This window comes from Arvicanthis niloticus, chromosome 30 (genome assembly GCF_011762505.2).
Source record: "Arvicanthis niloticus isolate mArvNil1 chromosome 30, mArvNil1.pat.X, whole genome shotgun sequence".
Classification (NCBI taxonomy): Eukaryota; Metazoa; Chordata; class Mammalia; order Rodentia; family Muridae; genus Arvicanthis; species Arvicanthis niloticus.
Genome location: NC_133438.1, coordinates 12,510,837 through 12,535,220, shown reverse-complemented (window position 1 = coordinate 12,535,220; position 24,384 = coordinate 12,510,837). Strand labels below are relative to the sequence as shown.

The following is a 24,384-nucleotide window of genomic DNA, read 5'->3' as shown; positions in this document are numbered from 1 at the left end:
ATCTCCCAACCAAAAAAACACAGGACCAGATGATTTTATTGCAGAATTCTCTGAGATCTTCAAAGATGGTCATCTACCAATACTCTTCAAGCTATTCCACTAAATAGAAACAGAAGGAAAACTACCTAGTTTATTCCATGAAGTCACAATTATGCTTATACCTAAACCACACAAAGTCCCAGCAAAGAAAGAGAAATTCAGACCAATTTCCCTTTTGAATATTGATGCAAAAATACTCAATAAAATTCTTGCTAACTGAATCTAAGAACAAATAAAAATGATCATTCATCATGATCAAGTAGGCTTCATCCCAGTGATGCAGGGATGGTTCAATATATGAAAATCTGTTAATATAATCCAATATATAAATAAACTCAAAGAAAAAAAACCACATGATCATCTCATTAGATGCTGAGTGAGTATTTCACAATTCAACACCTCTTCATGGTAAGTCTTGGAAAGATCAGGAATTTAAGGTCCATATCTAAACATAGTAAAAGCAATATACAGTGAACCAGTAGCCAATACAAACTAAATAAAGAAAAACTTGAAGCAATCCCACTAAAATTAGTGACTAGACAAGACTGTCCACTCTCTCCTTACCTATTCAAAATAGTACTCAATTCATAGTCATAGCAATTAGACAACAAAAGGAGGTCAAAGGAATATAAATTGAAAAGAAAGACTATCCTTATTTGGTAATGATATGCTAGTATACTTGAGTGACCCCCAAAATTCTACCAGATAACTTTTAAACCTGATAAACAACTTTAGCAAAGTGGCTGGATAAGTAATTAACTCAAAGCCTGGCAGTGGTGGCACATGCCTTTAATCCCAGAACTTGGGAGGCAGAGGCAGGAGGATTTCTGAGTTTGAGGCCAGCCTCGTCTATAGAGTGAGTTCCAGGACAGCCAGGACTACACAGAGAAACCCTGTCTCGAAAAACAAAACAAAACAAAACAAAACAAAACAAAACAAAACAAACAAACAAACAAAAAAAAAACCTCAAACATCAGTAGCTTTTTATTACTCAAATGATAAGCAGGCTAAGAAAGAAATTAGGGAAATGACACTCTTTACAATAGTCATAAATAATATAAAATATCTTGGCATGACTCTAACCAAGTGGGTGAAAGATCTGTATGACAATAACTTCAAGTCTCTGAAGAAAAAATCAAGGAAGATCTTAGAAGATGGAAAGATCTTCCATGCTGATTGATTGGCAGAATTAATATAGTAAAAAATGGCTGTCTTGCCAAAAACAGTCTACAGATTCAATGCAATTCCCAACAAAATTCCAATTCAATTCTTCAGAGAGTTAGAAAGAGCAATTTTCAAATTCATTTGGAATAACAAAAAACCCAGGATAGCGAAAACTAGTCTCAACAATAAAAAACTTCTGGGAGAATAACCATCCCTGACCTCAAGCTCAATTACAGATCAATAATGATAAAAACTGCATCGTATTGGTACAGAGATTGAGAGGTAGATCGATGGAATAGAATTGAAGACCCAGAAATGAACTGACACACCTATGGTCACTTGATCTTTGACAAAGGAGCTAAAACCATCAAGTGGTAAAAAGACCATATTTTCAACAAATTGTGCTGATTTAACTATGGGTCAGCATGTAGAAGAATGCAAATTAATCTGTTCTTATCTCCTTGTACAAACTTCAAGTCCTCATTGATCAAGGACCTCCACATAAAACCAGATATACTGAAAGTAATAGAAGCAAAGTAGGGAAGAGCCTCAAACCCATAGGCACAAGGAAAAATTTCCTGAACAGAACAACAATGGCATATGCTTTAAGATCAACAATCAACAAATGGAACCTGGTAAAACTGCAAAACTTCTGTAAAGCAAAGGACAGTGTCAATAGGACAAAATGTCAATCAACAGATTCAGAAAAGATCTTTGCCAATAGTACATCTGATAGAAGGCTAATATCCAATATATACAATGAACTCAAGAAATTAGACTCTAGACAATCAAATAACCCTATTAAAAATGGAGTGCAGAGCTAAAGAAAGAATTCTCAACTAAGGAATATCAAATGGCCAAGAAACACCTATGGAAATGTTCAGCATCCATAGTCATCAGTGAAATGCTAAGCAAAACAACCCTGAGATTCCACCTCACACCAGTCAGAATGGCTAAGATCAAAAACTCAGGTGATAGTAGATGCTGGCAAGGATGTAGAGAAAGAGGAACACTCCTCCATTGTTGGTGGTATTGCAAGTTGGTACAAGCACTCTAGAAATCATTCTGGTGGTTCCTCAAAAAAAAAAAAATTGGACAGTGTACTACCTGAAGACCCAGCTATACCATTGCTGGGCATATCCCAAAAGATGTTCCAACATATAACAAGGACACATGCTCCATTATGTTCATAGCAGCCTTATTTATAATAGCTAGAAGCTGTAAAAAAAAAAAAAAAAACCCAGATGGCCTTCTACAGAGGAACAGATACAGAAAATGTAGTATATTTATACAATGGAGTACTACTCAGCCATTAAAAACAATGACTTCATGAAATTCTTAGGCAAATGGATGGAACTACAAAATATCACCCTGAGTGAGGTAACCCAGTCACAAGAGAACACACATGGTATTAAGTTACTGATATTATCCCAAGAGCTCAGAATACCCACAATATAATTAACAGACTATGTGAAGTTCAAAAAGGAAGACCAAAGTGTGTATGCTTCAGATCTTCTATAGAAGGGGGAACAAAATACTCACAGGAGGTAGAGGATGGGAAGGACTTGAGAGGAAGAAAGGAAGGGGAGGGAACAAAAGGGGGCAGGATCATGCATGGTAGGAGTAAGAGATGATATTCAGAGGGTCAGGAAATTGAACTGATGTATGTAGCAATGGGGGACAGGGTACTGGGGCAAGTTCCATGGTTGAGGGATGGGGGTCACCCGCTCTTCTCCAAAATTTTAACCCAAAATTGCGCTTGTCTGAAGGAGATCTGGAGACAAAGTATGGAGCAGAGACTGAAGGAAAGGCCATTCCATCTCATAGACACCAAAACCAGATACCATTGCTGACGCCAAGAAGTGCTTGCTGACAGGAGCCTTATGTTGCTGTCTCCTGAGAGGGTCTGCCAGAGCCTGTCAAATACAGAGGAAGATGCTCACAGCAAACAATTGGAGTGAGCAAGTGCACACCAATGGAAGAGTTAGGGAAAGGACTGAAGGAACTCAAGGTGTTTGCAACCCCATAGGAAGAAAAAAAAAATCAACCAACGAGACCCTCCCAAAGTTCTCAGGGACTAAACCACCAACCAAAGAGTACACATGGAGGTACACATGGAGGGACCCATGGCTCTAGCCATGGATCAATGTGGCATTGATCTGGCATCAATGGGAGGAGAGGTCCTTGGTCCTGTGAAGGCTAAATGCCTCAGTGGAGGAGAATGCCAGGGCAGTGAGGTGGGAGTGGGTGGGTGGGTGGGGGAGCATCCTCATTGAAGTAGGGGGAGGGGGACAGGTTAGGAGTTTTGCAGAGGTGAAACCTAGAAGGGGTATAACATTTGAATTGTAAATAAATAAAAGAGCCAATAAAAAATGACTGACTATATCAAGAGCAGAGAACCTGTATTGCTGCTAGAGCATCACAAGCCAATGGTGGGAAGTATAAGCTGGTATAAACATTTAGAAGATCCAAAGTTAAATAAATATTTCATTTCATTCAAATTATGTTTTTGTGACCAGATAGCACAGGGACTAATGGTAGGGTAGTTCCATAGAGAGAGAGAGAGACTCATAATAACATATTTTGATGCTTGCATATATATTATTCAGCATCATGTATATTATAAAAATTTAACATTTAAAAACTGAAAAAACTTTATGTGTAATATTTATTTGTGTAGGTTGAACTTTGTCCCGTGTATTTTTCTTTCAGTTAGTTTTTAAACTGTTTTATTTATTTACATTCCAAATGTTGCCTTTTTCCTGGTCTCCCCTCCAAGAGTTCTTTACCTCATTCCCCTTTGCCTTTAAGAGGGTGCTATCCCATTGTCACACCCTCTTACACTTTTACCCTCACATTACTCTTCCCTAGGGCACCAAGTCTCTACAGGATTAGGTACATCCTCCCACTGGGTCAGACCAGGCATTTGTCTTCTATGTATGTGCCAGGAGCCACATAACAGCTAATGAATGTTTTTTGTTGGTGGCTTAGTCTCTGGGAGCTCTGAGGGGTACAGGTTAGTTGATACTGTTGTTCTTCCTATGGAGTTGCCATCCCTCTCAGTTCCTTCAGTCGTTTCCCTAATTCTTTCATAGGGGTTCCCAACCTCAGTCCAATGCTTGGCTGTAAGTGTCTGCATCTGTCTCAATCAGCTGCTGGTAGAGCCTCTCAGAGGACAGCTATGCTACGTTCTTATCTGCAAGCATAACATAGCATCAGTAATAGTGTCAGGGTTTGGTGCCCACCCATGAATGGATCCCAGGTAGTGCTGGTCACTAGATGACCTCTGCTCCATTTTTGGCCCTGCATTTCTTTTAAATGGGAACAATTTTGGGTCAAAAATTTTGAAGATGTGTTGGTGACCCCATGCCACCATTGGGGGGCATGTCTGTCTATTGGAGGTAGTCTCTTCATGTTTTATTTCCCAACTGTTGGGCATTTCAGCTAAGGTCACCCCCAATGAGTCCTGGAGGCCTTTCACATCTCAAATCTCTGGAATTTTCTAGAGGTTTCCCCCACTCCACCTCTAGCCCCTGCAGTTGCATATTTCCATTCATTCTCCTGGCCCTCTGGACTTCTCTACTGTCTCCTACTATACTTGATCCTTATGTCCTTTACCTTCTTCCTCCCCACTCCCACCTAGATTCTTCTCTTCCTCTGCTTCCTGTAATTATTTTGTTCCCCCTTCTAAGTGGGATTGAACCACACTCACTTGGGCCTTCCTTTTTGTTAAACTTCTTATGGTCTATGGGGCATATCATGGGTATTCTGTACTTGTTAGCTAATATTCACTTATCAGTGAGTACGAACCATGCATGTCCTTATCTCATTCATGCATGTTACCTCATTCAGGATGATATTTTCTAGTTCCATCTATTTGCTTGCAAAATTCATGATGTCCTCATTTTTTAAAAATAGATGAATAGTATTTCATTGTGTTAACGAACCACATTTTCAATATCTGTTCTTCAGTTGAGGGACATATCCTCGAACACATTGGCATAGGGGAAATTTTCCCAAAAAGAACACCAATGTCTCAGGCTCTAACATCAACAATTGGCAAATAAGACCTCTTGAAACTGCAAAGCTTCTGTAAGGCAAAGGACACTGTTAATATGACTAAATGGCAACATGCAGATTAGGAAAAGATCTTCACTAAATCTACATCCAATAGAGGGCTAATATTCAAGATAACCCCATTAAAATGGAGTACAGAGCTAAACAGAGAATTCTCAATGGAAGAATCTCGAATGTCCAAGAAGCATTTAAAGAAATGTTCAAAGTCCTTAGTCATCAAGGAAAAGCAAATCAAAATGACTCTGAGATTCTACCCTGCACCAATCAGATTAGCTAAGATCAAAAACTTAAGTGACAGTTCATGCTGGTAAGGATGTGGAGAAAGAGGAACAATCCTCCAGTGCTGATAGAATTGTATACTGGTACAATCACTCTCGAAATCAATCTGGTAGTTCTTCAGAAAGTTGGAAATAGTTCTACCTGAAGACCCAGCTATACCACTCCTGGGTATATACCCAAAAGATGCTCCAACATATAACAAGGACACATGCTCCACTGTGTTCCAAGCAGCCTTATTTATAATAGCCAGAAGATGGAAAGAACCCAAATATCTGTCTTTATGTAATTCTTTACCACCTAAGACTGGTAGTTGAAAATAGACTAAAGAGAATTCAGGAAGCAAAATATTGCTGTTTTTTTCATACTTATTCTCTTTTTTCCCCCAGGGAAAGCTTGTTGAAATAGAACAATTAAACTTGAAGAAGAGATAGCAGTCTTTAAATGTTGCTACTTACTTCTAATGTATCATGAGATTATCCAGTATATGTCACTAATCTGGGATGAAATAATGAGATTTCATGGTAGAATCCCTGAGACTAATGTTTGTGTCATCTCATTTTGTAGTTGTAACACGGGTAAGTGAAAGCCAATTTTACCAATTATAGCGCTATCATTTAGTGCAGTGCACATAAACAACTATATCAGTGTCATCAGCTAAAGCAGTTAGCATTTGATGGGTGCATGCACATAGAAGTAGAGAACCTGGCACAAAAATAAAACAGAATATAGAGGAGGTTTTAATATCCTTATATATGTATATGGAGCCCTTACTGGTGTGTTCTTTTTATATTATTCATTTTGAGCTTTCGAAATGTAGAGAGCAAGTAAGTTGACTTAAGATTTTTGTTGGTCTAATAATAAAAATGTAGAAACAAAAAAATGACCACCACCCAAAATCAGAACTGTAAACTGCTTTAGCGCTCCAATGAGCTCGTCAGAGAACTGAATCATCATAAATAGATAACATGTTATAATGCTGAGCTGATGGTACTTCAGTAGGTTCCTGGGATTGAAAGAGTACTTACCTATGCTGGTTCCAGCCCATCACTGTGTTTAACTCTAAAGCCATATTGAGTGTAAGGATGTTTTAAATTATTAGTAGCTCTTTAGTAAAATTAAATATAATTCACCTTAGTGTGTTAAAAAGGTGAGATTCAATTAAACGAATTAGAGACCCCTTTTTCCCCTTCCACTTTTTTTTTTTTTTTTTTTTTTTTTTTGTAAAATTGAGGTGAAGGAACCATTCAATGTCTCTAGATTAGAATATAGATGTTTCTGTGTCATTTCTGGTTACTGATAATTGCTGAAAAGCTACTTCTAAATGGTCAACCCCAAATTCAATTCCCTATTTAAAATACTCGATTCTACATAATTTTCAAAAGCATCATATTTATTGAAAATTTCTGTTGTTTTGCAGTTTCCACAGCTGGATTTACTGTATCACAGCAAATATGAAGGGGTTGGAAAGGTGTTGCAATGGCCCAGACATCCACTGTTTCATGGCTCCTCATTCGCTCTACCTTGAAGAAAATGACTCCTTTTATTTGGTTGGAGTGAGAAAGAAGTGAGAAGGCTGAGAAGATTTACTTACACATAATGTTCCTGAATGGCTCTGTGAGGCTGTTACTTAAGCTGACTTGATTCCTTAAGGTTCTTTCCAACCACTGGTTTTAGTGCCAGTAGATACCATCCCACTGTGGTACTCTAACAATCTACTTGCAGTTTCTTCTCTATCAAAAACTCTTAACTTCCAGATTCCTTACCTGGTAAGTTCTACCATGACACACAGTTGGTTATAACTCTTTGGGTGTCCTTTAGACACCCAAAAGATGTTTCTTGAGAAACAAATTTGTATTTTGCATCAACAAACACTGAGACAATAGGCTGATGGCAATGCGATTGGAACTCCGCTCATTCTTTGTTTTGCAATGTCTGGCCCATTCTTCTAGAGTTTAAGCAGGAGTCAGATCCAGCCCAATATGCCTGTTAATTGCAACATTCATAGTTCATTTTTTTTTCATGTAGCTTATTTGAAAATCTTTTGTCTTTTAGATGGGTACAACCCTCCCTTGAGGTAGTGGGGCCTCACACTTACCTGTAGCTTTTCTCTAAAAGTATACATTGTTTTCTCTCTCTGAAAAATGTCAGTCCTTTGCCACTTAACAGGACTATGGGTTGTGCATACTTTTAAAGAAGACAACATAGGTTTGCAGCATTTTAGAATTTAGTATCTTTCTGTTTTGTAGTATCAAATTTTCTAGTCAATATTTTAATATATAGTCTTTTATATCCCCAGTTAGTGGGGTAATTTTCCCTTACATATTTTTATTAAACATCAAATTGGTTAATGTTGATAAAATGGTTTTTGTTTTGGAGTCATATCTAATAAAAGTAAATATCAGTTTTCTTATTACAATGAAAATGTCATTAAGGTTGTAGGCTATTAGTGTCTAAATAACATATATAATGAGTTATTTACTAATCCTTGCTTTGTGATGTGCTTGCAAAAGTAATTACTTGGCTAGGTAATGAAAGGATTATTTGTATAACAGCATGCAGATTTAAGAAAATGGAGTACAAATTTTGATTATGTTGACAAACATCAAACACATTTATAAATTTTTGAACAGTTGACGTTCATAGCATATACCATTTATATTCTATTAAGTGGGTAAACATGGGGAAATATATAATAAAAGGAAATGTTCCTTTGGCTTCACAGTAGTGTTTTGATTATTTCTATTATTATTTAATATCCACCAAGCAGCCATGCTGAGCAAAGCTCCAATTTAACCTTTATTAAGTGCTGAGAAATACTTAGATAAAGGAACCAATTCAGTACAATTGTGCTGAGAAATTGAGATTATGTACTAATCAAAATATTTGGTAAACACATTTTCCTCTGCTTTTAATTCTATTTTTTTTTGAAGTTTGACACATAATAGATACTTTCCTTTTGGTATCAGATTTATATTTAGTATATTTTATAGTAACAATAATAATTTAGATTACAATTGTATTATATGTACACATGAGTGTACAGTAAATATAGAAAGCATAGCACATGGATTTGAGCTCTTGAGGTACTCCTGTCTCTTCCTCTCCTTTCTGAACAAACAATGTTGATATTTCTTTTGACAATTTCGAGACTAATTTCCTTTACACAATTTAAACTCTCAGTTTATATTTTTTATTTTTATTTTTCTGTGGAGCAGTTGTAATAGACTTTGGATAGTATTATAATTAGAGGACTCAAGTTTCTCTCTCCTCTCTGACGTTAATGACAGTACAATATCTCTATCTGAATTTTTCAGTTGGGGCAAAAATATACTAACATCCACAGATGTGAAAACCTGTGTGTGAAAACTATAACTACACACTGAAGGAAAGAGTTCCAGTTTGTCTACTTTCACAGCATTGTACTTTGATACTCAGGAACTCAAAGACACAGCCAGCTTTTCTAGGTAATTTTGTCTTAAGAAGAGCAGTTGTCAAAGCCTAGTGGTAAAGACACCACCTACTTCACACAGAGGAGTTGAGAGAACTGAGAGGGAACTGACTTTGAAGTCTCTTCATGAGGACTCTTTCTCTTGGTATTGGTGGTACATGCCATGTAAGCTGCCAAGAGAGAGAAGCAATTTATAGTCCTATCTAGCTATGAACCCTACAAACTACAGCAATGATTAACAGAGGACAACATTCACAGATGGTGCAATAGTAGTGTTTTTATTTGGGGATAACCAAGAGTAGTCTAACTGGACTTAAGGTCTGGTCAGTAGGAGGGTGCATACCTACTGCTGTAAACCTAGCCAACTACCAGCAGCTGAAGAAGCCATAGACCCTAGAAGAGAACTTATTACTGCCATGATCCTAAACCAACACAATTTCTATCTATATTCTCAATACTTTTGCTTATATGCATAAAAAGTATAGCTCTCATCACTCATCAAAGAAGTTTCTTTTTGCAACCAATAAAGACTATTACAGAGGTCCACAACAGAGCAAAATACAGAGAATAAGTGACTTTAGGATTCGTAATCCTAACTGATACATCTGCAAGGTTACTTCTATATTTAAGACCCAGGAATCATTGTGGAAGATGGGGTAGAAAGACCATAAATACCACAGTTTCATTATGCCTACTTCTAGACTTGAAAGGAAAACCATACCCATGAAATTTTTACAATACAATTGCCTGATGAAGACAAGCATAATGACAACATAGTAGGCATTCCAATGTGGACTGGAGACATTCCACATAGTCCTATTTCCATATAAAGGGCTACAGGTTATAAATACCTCTAAGAGAGGAAGAATTAAAGTTTTGAAGGAATGATTTCTCATCTAGGTTGTATAATCTCATGTGGCTAGTACTCGATACACATAGAAAACCCTAAATGGACTTGGTGGGATACATAAACACATATGTGAACGTTAATAGAGTATATTGGTGTGTGTGGGTGTATACATGCACCTGTGGAGAGCACATTCAGAGTTAACGTTAGCTGAATTCTTCCTTGAAATTAATCATGAATGACATCTGTCTTCATTTTAGTGAAGATTTGCGTTATTCCTGCCAAGTTCCCCTCTGCTTATGCATATGTCCTTGAGGGACTGTCTAACACAAAAGGAAATGGCTTAGTCAAACATAGGTATTGTGTACCATAAACTCGCCACATAAGCACTTGTTTCCTAAAATTGCTCATGCTTTCTGTTGCTTGCCTTTAAAAGACACTGAGAAAGTATAGTCACTGCTGGCATGGTATTGACCTGTAGCCTTCTCATATCTGTCTCTTGAACCTTCTTTCTGCCTTTCTTACAATCTTTCTGACTCACTCAATTGTGGTTTTCATACTGACTGACCTGCAGGATCTGGCATATAAACAATAGATCATGAATTTGGGAGGGAGGGGGGTCATGAGAAAGTTTTTGTGGGAAGAGAGGAGCAGAAGTGATGTAAAAGCAGGTCTCATGCATGAAGTTCTCAAAAATAAAATAGCTATCAATATTACTATCAAAATGGGGGGTACGGTTGTGATAGATCACATATTCAAATTACAAAAAGGAAGTGGACCTTTCATAATAGACAATAAATATTTTATATAGTCTCATTATCCTTTTAACTGAAAGTTGCACCATGACATTTAGCTATTTTATTTTTGAAATGCATAGTTACTATTCGTTATACTTAAATTTTATTTTTAAATAAATTCTTAGACCAGAAACGTATATTGCTGAATATATAGCAGTATCTTTTCTTTTAGTTTCCTTTCAACTGTTGTCTTTATGACCATGTTATTAAAAGATATATGTATACATATATATACATATATATATATAATCTCATGAAATATTTACATATTTTACAATAAAATAAAAAGTGTCATACTGTAAATGAAATTGTAAATTATTGTAAATTACATTCTTGTAAATGTAAATGAAATGTAGTCATATAATGGTCTTTCATTAGTTTCATACAAATGCAACTTGGAAGATGTTAACAAAAGTCCCCATGGATGTCTCTACAGTGACAGATGCCCATAAGTTAAATAACTGCTAACTGCGGTTTATTTAATTTGTGCTACAGATGAGACTCACAGAAAATATTGGTGGGTTTCTAGACACATGTCCCAGTCTTACTTGAGTGTCACATATTAAAGTCATTTAATCATTAATAAGCAGAGGACAAATGTATGTTTCTATAAATATTGTCTAAAATATGTTCATAAAATGGCTACAAATAAGAAAGTTATATTAACTTTAATTATTCAATATATTCAATTAATATGTTGAATACTGTAGGTTAACCTTTTATATCAATAAATTCACTCAATGGTCTATATAGTTCTATTCAGAAGAAAAGTTCTATTCCTTGTAAAGATGAGGAAACTGAGGCTTACAAAGTTAGTTACTCAAATTATCCCCTTTTCATTCTTGTGTCTAACAGAAAGATGTAAGATCTTAATTTTCAAGAGATATAAAAATTACACTTAAATATTGCCTAAGATTTTTCAAAGTAGTGTGTGCATATGTGTGCATGTGTGCAAGTGTGTATGCATGGTGTGTGCGCATTGTGTGTCCATACATGTGCATGTGTTTACAATTATATGAAAGCCAGATATCAACCTTGGGCGTTATTTGTCAGGTACCCACTACCTTGCTTTTTTGAAGCAGGACCTCTCACTGACTTGAAACTCATTGATTGGGCTAGGATGGCAAGCCAGTATGTCAAAGGGACCTTGTCCCCACCTTCCCAATTTTGAGATTACATGCGATCTGGGGGGTTTAACTCAGGCACTCATCATTGCATGACAAGGTATTTACTAACTGAGCTATCTTCCCACGTCTTTGTGCCAAACTCTTTAATCAATTGGCAAAATATTTTACTAATTATTACTAATTATTGCATATGCATTTTAGAGTTATTAATTGTTCAAAGTATATCTAAAAGTAAAAAAAAATTCTTGATTAGAAAACTAGTCCTAAAAGATTATAAATATATGGTTTACAGCATACTATATTATTTTGCTCTATTTTGCATTATAGCATATATACATTCATACTGAATTATAAATTATGTAAGCTGAGGTTTATTCCACTGATATAGGTGAGACACTTTTGCAGAGCTGGAAATGGCTTGGTTGTGGTTGAAAACCTAGGTGTCTTTGATTGCAATATTCCTGTTCTCAAACATCAAGTCAGCCTTTTCCATGAAAACAATTTCCTTTGAAATGGATAGAAAGACAAGGATCTTATCTTACAGTTTCATATTTTGATGCATAGCATGATAAACACTTAGTAAGATACTCAAAGAAATATAAATGAACATGTTTGGGAGCACTATCATTTCTTAGAAAAGAATACAGTTCAGATGCATAAAAATTATCAGTGGATAACTGGATGGGAGCAAGTGACTATATAAATAATCACTAGCATACTCAACTCAAGGAAACAGTTTTATTAAAGTAAATTATGAAACTAGCTGATTTAGAAGCATGAGGCTTAATTTCTTAATTTGAAATTTTAATTGGCTATATATACATCAGAACACCTAAAGCTGTGGTCTGTGAGGAAGTTGTCTTGTCATGGGAATTACCTGAGATTTAATTCATCAAACTTTTAAGTATTTGCATAAATTACTTTTTTTTTTACAGCCCACCACATCCTGCTCTGCTCTCTGGTTACATCATTCATTTTCTTAGAAATTAAATGTAAAATCCACATCCTTTCTGTTATAGAAGAAACTGAAAAGCTTCTATAAGGCAAAGGACATAGTCAATAGGACAAATTAGCAACCTACAGATTGGGGAAAAAAATCTTCATTAACCCCACATTCGATAGAAGGCTAATATCCAAAATATATAAAGAACTCAAGAAGCTAACCTCCAAAAAAAAAAAAAAAAAAACCAAACAACCCAATCAACATATGGTATATAGAGCTGAACAGAGAATTCACAACAGAGGAATCTCTAATGGCCAAGAAACTCTTAAAGAAATGTTCAAAGACCTTAGTCATCAAAGAAGTGCAAATCAAAATGACCCTGAGATTCCACCTCACACCAATCAGAATGGCTAAGATCAAAAACTCAGGGGACAATACATGTTGTCAAGGATGTGGACAAAGAGGAACACTCCTTCCTTGCTGTGACATTGTAAACTGGTGTAACCTCTCTGGAAATTAATCTGGAGGTTTCTCTGAACATTGGACCAGCTATACCATTCTTGGGCATATACCCAAAAGATGCTACACCATACTAGAGGGATATGTGCTCCATTATGTTCATAGTGGCCTTATCTGTGATAGCCAGAATCTGTAAACAACCAAGATGTCCTACTATGGAAGAATGGATTCAAAAAAATGTGGTTCATTTATACAATGGAATACTATTTAGCTATTAAGAATGAGGACATTATGAGGACATTTTGCAGGCAAATAGGTGGAACTAGAAAATATCATCCTGAGTGAAGTAACTCAGACCCAAAAGGACATGCATGGTATGTACTCACTAATAAGTGGATATTAGTAAAAACAATTACAGAATATCCAGTTCACAATCCACAAAACTCAAGAAGGTTAACAAGCTGAAGAGTTCAAGTGAGGATGTTTTATTACCACTTGAGAGGAAGAAGAAAGAGGCAGAGGGATGGAAGAACCTGAGTGGGAGAGGGGAGAGGAGGAAAGGAGAACATGATCAGGTATTGGGGGGACAGGAGAGAAGCCTTGAGGACCAGCAGAAAGAATAGAAATATGCAACATTGGGTGTTGGGAGGTGAGGGAACCCTCTAGAATGTACCAGAGCCCTGGGAGGTGAGAAACTATCCAGACTCAAAGGGAGGGACCTTAGATGAGATGCCCAACAATGGGCAGATGAAACTTGTAGAGTCCACATCCAGTAAAAAGACAAGATATCAAGTGGAGTGGATGGTGTTCCCATCCAACAGTCAAAAACACTGACCCAGAATGTTCCTGTCTAAAAGAACTGCGGAGACAAAAATGGATCTGAGACTGAGGGTAAGGAGGTCCAGTGACAGGCTTAACTTGGGATTCATCTCAATACAAAAATATTTTTAAAACCTTGATTTTTTAAATAACATGTTTAAGACTGACTAGAATATAACTCTCAAATCTATAATGGATTGCCCCATATTCTGTCTTTAATAAACACTAAGTATATTCATTAAAGCCATTGAATAGATTAAGCACAATTGAAGTTGTTCTTGCCGAATTTCCCAAGACATTTATTTTAACGCAATAAACATGGTATCTAGTCTTAATTCAAGTTATACAATATGATACTATATGGAGAATTGATTCTAGATTATTAATTTGACTAATTTGCACATTTGGTAAAGTCTTAAAAATGTATGAGCATATATCTATATGTATATCTACACACACACACACACACACACACACATATATATATATATATACATTTATATACAGATAAAATAAATGATTAAATTAAAAAATAGAATTTGGAGAAGCAGAATAGAATTAAAACAGAGAGATACATAATCTGAGTATGTTCCACATGAAATTTTATTTAACTCAGTAATCATTTTTCTGTATCTCTATTCTCCCAGCATTGTACAAGAGAAGTAGTGAAACTCACAATTTCTAAACACAAACTGGACATTTTAATATTTCTGGCTATGCAAAAACCAACCCCAGAGACACATCATTAATCATATATTTATATTATTTTAATAACTGTATTATATTAATATTTATAATATATATAATGATTTTATATATACAGCCACAGTTTTCTGAGGGTCTAATAAGTATATAACATACTACTAAACAAAATTAAAGATGTGTAAAGACACATCTTTAATGTGTTTTATAAATGGCCTTACCTGCCATTTCAAAGAAAATAAATATCAGAGAGAGCCTGACAGAACACATATGGTTGTGCTAGGGAACTTTATATCCTAGAATAAAAGATATTTTTCATTTTTAAAAAGCAATGGAAGTTTATTTCTCCTTTGCAGTCACAGATACTGTCTGGAGGTGTTATTTTCTGTTGTTGTTGTTGCTGTTTTTCCTTTACTGCTTAGAAAAATATCAGTAATATAAAATAAAACCAAGAAGAAATAAAATGAAAACAATTACCTATGAAGATATAAAACTCTTTTATTCAATACACTATTAAATGAAGGAGAATATGGATAAAATCTAGTTTAACCGAGCTGCTGAGAAAATTGGCGTACGTAAAGTAATAGGATATATGTCCCCTGGAGGATGCAATCATTAGCTTTCCATTGAAGTGCATTGAAGAACATGATTAACACTTATGAAAAGTTACTTAACCCAAAGTTAAAAAACAAAGAAAAGAATTCTTCCCTGAGAAGAACTGAGAAATTGCAAAAAGCAAAAAGAAGCAATATTCAAAGAATAAAAAGGGACCACCTTCTAGATGGGTGTGTGCTCACATGGAGAAATGTTTTTGGAGCAGTAGGTGGGTACTATATGCAAACACAACGCAAGGACCTTTGGTTTAAGACAAACATCAGAGTCATCCCTACAGATGCGAAGAACAAATAATAATCACTACAAGATGAAACTGTCACTAAGAAAAATGGATACATGTGGTCATAGAGTAGCAGCTTCATTGTGTAACCTGGGGCCAGATTAGCCATATAATTAAAGCCGGACAAAGGCAGCTTTTTCTCCTATAACTGAAGATTCAAGTAAACAGTCTCACTCTGGACTGTTAGCTGTGGAACACACACCCATAATGATGTTGATCATGTAGACATAGGTTTGCATATTTTTTCCTTTTTTTTTTTTTTCTGCAACATGGATCCCATGGAAGAAAATATTTCATAGATACAACGAAGGAAAACCATCAAACCAAATATCCTGTGAGAAGCATTGTCATGCCAGTCTGCCTTTGAAGCCAAGTATCTCTGAGCCCTTGAAGTACATATAAGACAAACTTGCAGCCTTATGTTAAAATTTCCTTTAGGGTTATCTAGCTCATGTATTTTTCTGTTAGGAATTGACAGAGTCCTAAGTAAACCAGGCAAGTTCAAAAGGAATAGATAGGACATGCTTGGAGGGAGTAAGAAGTTAACCAAGGATAGGGACACCTCTGGGACTTCAGGCAAAGAGTTTGGGTGTCCAGTGGCTTGCACAAAGGCACTTAGGAGGTTTAATGGGAGCTCATAGAGGAAATGCATTGAGGACATTGATGACTGTGGTTTCTACTTTAAGTGTCTGGCCTAGGACTGGCCTGAAGAAACTGTAAACAAACAAATCACACATAATAAAGAGACAGTTGCAAAGAACTTTAGGGCAGAAAATATTTAGAAGACTTAGCAGAGAGAAAATTATTTATGTTCGTTTTTTTGGTTTGTTTTTGTTTGTTTTACATCTTTCCTGCTTTATCTGTTTCTTAGTGCTTCTTTTGTTTAATGGTTGTTACTAAGGAGTTTGAATATTTTACTGAGTGATTTCTAGTTTAGTGGTTATCTTCCATTTGTGAAGTCTATGTTGCTCTCTGACACATCTCTCTTTATAGGACAATCACCCCAGACCTGCTCCCTGCCCTGCCCTGCCCTGCCCTGCCCTGCCCTGCCCTGCCCTGCCCTGCCCTGCCCTGCCCTGCCCTGCCCTGCCCTGCCCTGCCCTGCCCTGCCCTGCCTTGCCCAGTTGCCTATCAGCAGGTTCTCCGCAGCATGCTCTGCCCCAACAGCTAAGTTAAATAATAAATATTTCCTTCCTCTAGCCAGAACTGTTGTTCATTGCCTGAGGGAAGGAGAAAGGAGGAGGAAGACAGGCTTGTCTCCTGACCTCCTTCATATCCCTCTTTACTAGGTCACAGAAAGAGAAGCACAGAGGCTTCTGTAGGAAGAGTGTGTTAAGCTCCAGGCATCTCTTGAAAAAAATCCAAAAGCCTTGAACTTTCATCAGAAGCAAACTTACATGTCAATTATTTCCGATCACTGCTGTTATCATTGTACTCTTCACTGTTAAGTGGACACATGGAAGTGACAAGGAGTCTAATGGAGTGTCGGTATTGGAGCATCAAACAACAGAAATCCAGCACTTCTTAAGGGCAGCCTGGTGATTAATGTGCTGTAATCTCAACAGCTTTCTAATTAAAAAAAGACATTGATTCTATTTATGTTTTCATCCCAATAAATAATTTTGGTTCTATGTCAAACAGGAGGTCCATAGCATAAGGTTCATACTTTAAAAGCCAGAGCTATAATTAAAAGAGAAGACCATTGATGTTGATACAGAATAAAAATAAACAAAAAATAAATAAAAACAAAAAATAAATAAATAAAAAAAAAATAAATGTCATTATAAATCTAGTTCATCATGATCCAATCTGCAGACTAACCTACCCTCTCTCCCTTCCCCACTCTTTCCCCTCTCTCCTCTTTCCCAAATCCACTCTCTCCTCTCCCCTGTATGTATCACTGTCTAGTTGTAATCTGTTTTGACATGGGTTTCTTTGGATTTATCTTATTAAGTTTCTATTGATCTTCATGGTTCAGAATTTCTTTGTCCAGTCTCGGGAAGTGTTCTGTCATAGCTTTTTTGAATATTTATCATCAGTTCTAGCATATTTTCATCCTATCTCAAATAAATGGTAAGTGGTTTGATATATAGTAATGTCCAGTATAATTTTTGGTCAAATGAAGCCATGACTTAAGTGCTATGCAGAGACTGATAATTTTAAAAAATGCACATTTATTTTGTTTCACGAATAGTAATTGTGTATATTTATTAGGGCAATATGATATTTACTTTATTTGTTCATTGCAGAAAGAGTCAATCAAATAGATAAAATGTATTTTGCCTTATGACATATTTTTAGTACTCAGAATGCTAAAAGCCATTTTATTAGCAATTTTGAAAATACCAGTTTTCATTATAAACTACAGTTCTGAGACAGTGCCAGATGACAGAATCTTCTTCCACAGTCCAGCTGAGGCTCGGCACCTGTGGATCATGGGCTTTACTTTCTCTTTTAGTTTTTGTTCATTCCCTACAAGCGTTTGGCTTCTATTTTAATTTTTGCTCTCAGTTTCTATTGTATATACACATTTAGAGTCCACAGAAAAGAGGATATAGAACTTGTCTGTCTGTTCCTACCTTATTTCACCCAACACATTCCTCCTGTGCCATCAGAAATGAAAACACTGCCTTCTATTTAAAGCCCCACAGTATTAAGTGTACATGATACGTTAACCACTCATCTGCTGACAGGCACTTAGAAAACTACCAAAAGGGAAACATTTTTTTTTTTTTTAGGTTCTGTTTAGTCAACAAAATGATGGACTGAGTATTAGGACTATCTTGTACCTCACTGGTACAATTAGGAATAAGTATGCTCTAATTGTATTGTGAGAAAAAAGTTTTATTTTAACAGGAAGGGTGATATGTAGGAGGAGCTAAGGGGGAAGGAGTACCGAGAGGAAGAGATAGAGTAAGGAGAGGAGAAGATGAAGGAGAGGAGAAGCTAGGTGATGAGAGAGAAAATGAGAGAGAAAGGGGGGGGGGCATGGAGGCAGATGTTCACGTGTCTCCACCAGTCAAAGATAGTTTATATATCTAGGTTGGGTATTGGGTTACACTTCTGATTGAGCATTACCAAACTTATAAAGCCTTTGATTAACAATTAAAAAAATTGTATAAAAGCAAAAAGGAAAAGGGGGCATGGTATAGGGGTTTTCTAGGGAGGGGAAATGGGGAAAGGGGATGGCATCTGAAATGTAAACAGTAATTTTTTTTATTTATCTTTAATTTCTTAGGATTTAAATAGATTGGATTCACCAATCAAAGGATGTCAAATGGTTAAGTGCATAAGATTATAACTTGCAATCATACTATGCTATGGATGGCATTATCTGATCCACTGATGGCCAGAAAGAATAAGAAAAGGAAATAATAGTTTTTCATTTGGATATATGTAGCAAAATCTTGCCAGGTTTAGGTATCTGTGGCTTGAATTTTGTGGCTTTGGCATCTAATACTTACTTATTAACTCTATTCTTTCTCCATTCTGCCACCCGTATTGAACTAACAGTTACAAAATCAGATCTCCTGTGTTTCTGATTGTCAAACAAGGACTGTATCATACCACTGATACTGAAGTGAAGATAGCTAATAAGAATCTTTGGCCTCTGCCTTTATGTGAATAAACTTCTAAACACCTACTCACCCTCCCACCCCCCCAAAGACAAACAGACACTTTCTCACACACTCAAGACACTTATAAAGACACCAACCCTATTCTTAGGGATTATAAATTAATCACCATACTTATGACCTAATTACCTCCAAATATTTTATAGTTAAAATTTCAATGTGTGGATTTCATGCATACACAAACATTTAGTCCATCTACTGTTCTGGCTCGGCTAACACTTGTATAAGAACACCCCTGTTTCATCTAAGTGTCAGTGCAAGTTGGTTAGGCTGTCAACTAACTGTGAGTATGGATCCACTTTGGCAAGTCTTTGCTTTCCTTCCCTCTGAACACAGTAGTTGTTTTAGGATACAGATGACATCATCGTGAAAGCTCGATTAAGTAGAGATATAAAAAGAAACTAAATCAAATTCTAGTCATCCCAGTGAGACTAAAATACAAGTGTTTTCTCTGAGTGCCCAGAAAAAGAGTCCAGTAAACATTTTCTGGACTGTTGATTGGTGGATAGAAGGGAATGTGTCCTCATAGTTGAGGCAAATTAAAGATAAAAAGAAGTAGTGGTGGCATTATTTGGTCTGCTGTCTGTGTGAGTGACCTTGCAGAGTTAGGATAGGAGTTCTCCCGTTCTTCTTCCTCTAGATCATCTTTTTTTTTCTTTCTTTTTTTTTTTTTTTTTTTTTTAGTTAGGTTTTCATTACGTGTTAATTAATGCCAATTTTTAAGGCAGAGAGAATATGAGACATTAACATTAGTGTCAGAATAAAGACAAGATTTATTTACCCCAAAGAACCATGTAATTGGTGATTATGATGGTGATCCATTATTTAGGTGGAATTGGATAGATACAGTTTTAAGGTGAAATACACCACAAATCAAACTCTTGAGCAGAAGGACTATTTTCTGAGTTTCCTGGGCTTTTAGATTCAATGAAGCCTTAATGCCTTTAATAGTTTTACATATGAAAATTTGATTTCAAGGTCCCTTCTAGCTGTTAAACTCTGAGTTTGTAATGTTAGTATATCTTGTTGAATCTTGTGTGGCATCTATTAATTGCACTTAAATCTTTTTGTTGTTTCTGATGAGTTTTACTGCTACTTTCAGTTCAGTATTTGTTTACCTCATTAAGTAGTAGTCACAGTAAAATGGGCTTAAAAAACTATTTCCTCTTCAGGAAAGGTACACTTCTGTTATTAACCCTCTAAAATCAAGAATTTTGTATTACTATAGTTTCCATTTTTGGATTTCCTTGCAAGAAGAACTTGATAACATTTTTCTATATGTAGTAATCACAACTACGGAAGTAACTATAGGATAGTAGAATTTGCAATTGATACTGACAAGCCATGTTTAATTGTTTAATGAATACCCATGGATAAACATATAATTAATACACTAATGCAATAATTTAAACGTGCTTGTGAATGTTTACTTAAGGAGATGGAAAACTGTTCAGCAATATTCGACATATTTTAGAATAAAAACAGCATAAATAAGAGAGCACACCAAAAAAAAAAGTGCTGAATTATAATGAAGAACTCCATGATTTCTATGGCAGAAACAATGAGATTTCTTTTGATCGTCATTACTTATCTGCTGGTGAGTGGTACTCTCTCTGTTCAAGTGGCAGTCTTGGTTGATGATTTCAATGTCTATATGGAATTCTTCAATAGATTCTTAATGGATCCCAGTCCTCCGGTACTTAGTCCCTACAAGTGAATTTCACATTGCTACTAATCTTGCCCAGCCTGAAGCTAATCATATCACCAAAAACTCTTTGGGTAGAGTTTAAACTCATTTGTGTGGGAGACAAGTCTATGGCTGATGAGCGCTCCTATCCAACATCAGCTACACATGGCCTTATGTGCTACATGAATTTGCCATGTCAGATTAACCACAGTGATATTTAATTGACTGGGAGGTTTGGGAGCACATTGCTCTTTTCTTCCAAAGCCCTTCCAACTCCTTCCACCTATGTAATCTCAACTGTCCATGCTTGAGCCATTTTCGGGACGTGAGTACATTTCCGTGACAACAACCAGTCTGCCTTGCTGTCTTAATCCATTTTGCCTAAACATAAGAGAATATCTATGAAATACTTATTCATAAAAAATAGAAATTTACTTGGGTCATATTAGTGGAGACTGGGAAGACCAAGAACATGAAGCCATTATCTGGCAAGCGTTTTCTTTCTGTATTGTTACTTGGTCAAAATACTATACCTCACCATGAGAGAGTTGGAGAGAGAGGTAAGAGGAAGGGGCATTCCCATTTTATTCCTAACCATACAATAATGCTCTGTCTTGTCAATTCAGAAAGGAGGGGATCCATGACTTAATCAACTCTTTAAATTCCCATCTTTTAAAACCATCACAATGATAATTATTTTTTAATTTGAGGGTTGGGGAGAACTTGCAAACCACAGCATCTCATATAACTAGACTAAGTTTGAACATCTATTAAGAGCCCCAATACTTCTATCTAGAGTTTGATCATCACTTTAATCATTTTTTATCATGTTGTTGTTTCTTGTCTGTCTTTCCTACATGTTCACAGACGTATGCATAGTACAGGACCATTATATATGCTCTACATTATCTAACCACACACATAAACTGCTTTATCCTAAGTTGTTTACAGAAAAGTTGAATGCAAACTGTCATTTTGACTTTATTATAAAAAAGTATATAAGATTGAGGCCAGGAACACGCTGTGCAATGATGATATGCCATTAGACACATTCATTGCTTAGAGAAGTAAAGAAAAAAATACACCCATGCTTAAACATAGATTGTGGAACACTTCCCACGTTGCAGAGAAGTTGCTTGGAACCAGGTTTAGAATAAGATCACAGAGGAAATAGGAAAATTATATTTTTGTTCTGGTAGTCATAAATATTATATGGGGTTTCTGCTGGTATAAACACAGACACAAACACACACATACACACACACACACACACAGAGTGAGAGAGAGAAAGAGTGAGAGAGAGAGATTAATTCAATTTACATTTAAAAAGAAACTAAAAGTTAACTTGCCACAGTAGTTTATCCTTATTCTACAAATAGTCATATTGTATGTACAAGGCACTGTATTGTTTTTCCAGTTTGTTCTAATTACAGTACAGTATGAGTTGTACAATGAATTGTTCAGGGTTTGGTACAGATCTCTTGCTCTATAAGGAAAGTATAATCTAATTAGAGTTTCTAGGTCTTGGGATAACATAAAAATTGAATAGTTCAATTCAAAGTCTATCATACATGTTCAAGCATCTTCCTGTAATAATTGAGGTTAGAAAAGAAACTGCTGAGATTTGGGGCTCAGACCACTGCTCAGTGGGTAAGTAAATCTTATATAAGTATGAAAACATCAGTTTAAATCTCTGGCACCCACAAAATACCCAGGCCAGGGGTGGTTGTAACCTCAGCATTTGGTACAGAATGATCCTCATTAGACTGCCAGCCTAGTCCAAACTGTAAATTGCAGGTCTGGCAAGAGACTCTGTCTCAAGGGCTCTTGGAGGAAGACACCTGATAATTCCCTCTGGCCTCTGTATGTTTAGACCAGAAGACTGGACGTGGAAATATATCCTTCTGGTTATTCTATTGGTAAGATAGTATTACAATTAGAATATAAATCCATCAGTTATACTAGTACCAATTTCACTGTCCCAATATACAGACATAAAGTAGTACCAGTTCATTCACTTGTTTGACTCATGTACAGTGTTTGGAAATATAGCTTCTATCAGATAGAAATCTCATTAATTGAGAGACTCAAAATTTCTGTTATAGCTGGTTCCTAGGTTTCAAGAGTAATGGATTTTTAAAAAATTGTTGTTTTTACTAAACTCTTCTCTTCATTGACTCCTCCAGAACAACAACAGAAAACTCTAGGTTCTGTTACTGTTCTCCTAGACCCATCTTTGAGATGAATTGCTTTATATTTCTTTGGGGGCTTTAAATGCCCTAGTAGTAACTATGCAAAAGGGCTGGAGGCATTCACCTTTTCCATTCAGCAGGAAGAAGCAACCTCATACATCATTCAGTTTTTCTGAAACATTTGAAAACATATAAAATGTCTGTGAGGTATATTTAACCCATGTGGTTGTTTAGTTTAAATTTTAATATTAGCTATTGCCTCCTTGTGACACTCAGGTATACTTCACCACTGACTAACCATGGAATCCTTCCTGCCTACCTCACTTGCCTTTTGTATTCTAGCTTCTTCTTAGAATCACTCCTGACCTGGCAAACTGATGTCATTCACACTGCATAACTATGTCCTGCTCTTACACCGTTACATATACGCCATTATTCATCTCCCCTACACAGTACACAGTACACAGTAGACAGTACACAGTACACAGTACACAGTACACAGTACACAGTACACAGTCCAGATACATAACATTCCTTGAAATTTATATACAAATATTCCTTTTGGTATCCAGTTCCAAATCATAGACAATTGGGACTTTTAGTGGTGCTAGGTTGCTATACACAGGGTGATATGGAGTTTGGTAAGTATTCTTGTGTCATTTCTTGCTTATCAATCCAATAAATCATTTCCTTCCGCTCTTTAAAGCTTCCTAGCTTTGGAATCATAGATCTTTAACTCCTTAATATGTTTAGCTTCAGAGTATCTGAAATGCGTTTTTCCCCTAAATCTTCATATTTCACTATTTTTTTGTAATGTGTAATTTAGTATTGCAAAATAAAGTAAGAACAAGACAATTCTCTATTTTATGTTCCCTATATTGTTATATTTTTATGGTTTTAAGTGAACCACTGGTTTTGTATCATTAAGACAAAATATAACATATTTGTTTGTATAAAAACCGGATTATGTGAAGAGTGTCTCATACAATGTAATATTCTATCTTTGTTTCTTTTAGCCATTAAATATTTACAACATCGATCTTGTCAGGTGCACTAAATTAAAACCTATTAAAAGAGCTATTTCACATTTGGGCTTGATTCCCATTTTGTTTTGATTACTATTGTATGAAAAAATAGCAAGAATTAACACCAGAAACATTTCTATCATTAATAATGGGCCTGAACTTTATCAGAAAATATTTCATTTGGGATTGAGTTTTATATCACATAATAAAAAAAGACAAACTTCCCACTGCCCACATGAGACAGAGAGT

The 24,384-nt window shown here is 35.9% G+C and overlaps 1 protein-coding gene across 3 annotated transcripts in view; it reads right to left on the bottom strand.

Annotated features, from left to right (window-relative positions):
- Nkain2 (sodium/potassium transporting ATPase interacting 2) overlaps positions 1–24,384 on the bottom strand; it is a 978,239-nt gene that overhangs the window by 262,744 nt on the left and 691,111 nt on the right. The gene's annotated exons all lie outside the window — the stretch shown is intronic.